Source organism: Homarus americanus, unplaced genomic scaffold, assembly GCF_018991925.1.
Source record: "Homarus americanus isolate GMGI-L3 unplaced genomic scaffold, GMGI_Hamer_2.0 scaffold51111, whole genome shotgun sequence".
Lineage (NCBI taxonomy): Eukaryota > Metazoa > Arthropoda > Malacostraca > Decapoda > Nephropidae > Homarus > Homarus americanus.
The window spans coordinates 25,581-28,138 of NW_024726503.1; positions in this window are offsets into that span (position 1 = coordinate 25,581).

The following is a 2,558-nucleotide window of genomic DNA, read 5'->3' on the forward strand; positions in this document are numbered from 1 at the left end:
CATTCCCTTTTCTTATCCTTCATCTCTCCTCCTTTCCTTGACACTGAGAAGATGTTAAAATGAGCAGGAAGAGGCGAAGGAACAAAGATATATATAGAAGGAGGAAAGGGGGGGAGGGAGGGAAGGAGAGAGGAGGGGGAGGAGGTAGGGAGGAAGACACAGGGGTTAAAGGGAGTTTTTTCAGCCACCAGGGAGAATAACTTACAGGGTGACACATACACTGTATTATGGATGAGTGCCGGAGTAAGTGTTGACTGTAGCGGAGGGTGAGACGGAGATGAAGAGGGAGGAGGTGAGAGGTGAGGGAAGGTGAAGGTGAGAGGTGGAGGAAGGGAGAGGTGAAGGAAGAGGGAAGGTGGAGGTGAGGGAAGGGAAGGAGAGGTGAGGGAAGGTGGAGGTGAGGGAAGGGGGTGGGAGGAGGTAAGAGGATGTAGAAAAGAGAGGGGGGGGAATTAGGGACGGAAGGGGAAGGAGGTAGAAGGGGGGAGGGGGGAGAGGGAAGAGAGGAAATAGGAGCTTGAGGGAGAGAGATAAAGCAGGAGGATGAAAGAGAGGGTGAGGGAGGGAGGGTGAGAGAAGGAGGGAGGGAGGGTGAGGGAGAGAGGGTGAGGGGAGAGGGAGGAGGAAGAGAGGAGAGGAGAGGGTGAGGGAAGGAGGGAGAGGGTGAGGGAGGGATGGAGAGGAGGGAGGGAGGGGAGGGAGGGAGAGGAGGGAGGGAGGGAGGGTGAGGGAGATAGGAGAGAGGGAGAGGAGAGGGGTGAGGGAGGGAGAGGGAGGGAGAGGGTGAGGGAGGGAGGGAGAGAAGGCAACGGAGGAGGTGAAGAGGGAGGGAAAAAAACAAAGTTAAGGAGGAAGAAGAAGAAAAGAAGAGGGTGTGATGAAGAATAAAAGGAAAAAAGAAATATGAAGAGGAGGAAGAGAAGAAAATGAAAACATTAATGATGAAAAGAAGACAGAAGAACCAATAATGAAGGTGAAATAGGATGAGAGAGAGAGAGAGAGAGAGAGAGGCTGATAAAGCTGTACATCCCATCATTCTCCAAGGCTATCGCTAAAACATAGTTAATTCCAGCTTTAAATTCAAATCCCCCAGTCTCCCTCCCTACTCCCTCACTCTCTCCCTACTCCCTCACCTCTCTCTCCATACTCCCTCACCTCTCTCTCTCTCTCTCTCTCTCTCTCTCTCTCTCTCCCTACTCCCTGCACTCACTCCTTACTCCCCCACCCCTTCCCCTCAACCCCATCTCAATTCCCTCAACCAACTACCACCTCCCTCATCTTGCCCCAGGCGCCCTCATCACGCCCCAGGATACACAACTCGTGTCTAAACTTTACTGGTTGTGATCACCGTCCACGTGTAGAGAGATGTGCCACTACAGATCCCTAGCCTGGCACCCTCCTACTCTCTCTTTCGGGAGCCTGGGGGAACCTGGGGCCTGCATCTGGGGGGTGAGTGAGTGAGTCTATAGGGCCTTCTTCTGGGTGGGTGGAGGGGGAGGGATGAAGAGCTTTGATCCCTTACCTACTCTCTCAGGGGAGGAAAGAGTAAACCCGAGATCTGTTTCCGGGGATGTCGAGTAACTTCTAGGGGGTCGTGAAAGGGTTTTTATAGCATATTTTCCGGGGTCGTGAAATAATTTTATGGTCATTTCCCGGGATCTGCAAATTGCCGTATGGTTGCTATTAAAATATTCCTCGTCGCTATTATGGTACAGCTTATGGGAGTCTGAGAGCTTATATCTCACAGTTTATGAGCCTTATGGACGAGTCTACTCGAGCCCTGAGAGACAAGAGACTTTGAATCCCTGAGTCTATGGCGTCCTCTCCACGACGACCTTCGCTGGTTCCCCTGACTTGTAATCAATCTCGCTATCGTCTCTACAGGTCGCCAGTGCTCCTTCGGCAATCTGTCGCAAGTCTCGGGGGATTGTACGGCAATTTTGGAGGGGTTTTAACCAAGTCTTAACGGCCGTCTGAGGTCTTTTTTTTCTTTATTCGGTCCTTAGCGTTGTCTCAGGAGGTCTTAGATAGTCTCAGGACGATCTTAAGGTTCTCCGAGAGGCATCACCCCCATCCCTGCCCTGCCTCTCTGCCTCCCAAGTGATCCTGTAGAAGTCTCGCGTGCTCTTAAGTAGTTCCTCGACAGCTTCTAAGAACATCAAGTTGCACATTATGTCGTTTCGGGTGTTAAGTGGTTCTTACAGCACCGACCAGATGATTCTGTAGTAGTATAAAAGACGTCGTTGGGACTTTTAATAGTTTCCCTCCCACCCACCACACCCCATCCACCACCCCACCCATTCCACCATCCAACCCCATCCACCACACCACCCCACATCATCCACCATCCCACCCCATCCACCACACCCACCACCCCACCCCATCCCATCTACCACCCCACCACACCCAACCCTAACAAAACGACGACCACAAGCCTAGAGTGGAAAGATTTTCCCAGATGTCCAGTGCCATTGAATGTTTTACTCTTAAGTTATAGAATTGTCCTATTGTGTGTGTGTGTGTGTGTGTGTGTGTGTGTGTGTGTGTGTGTGTGGATA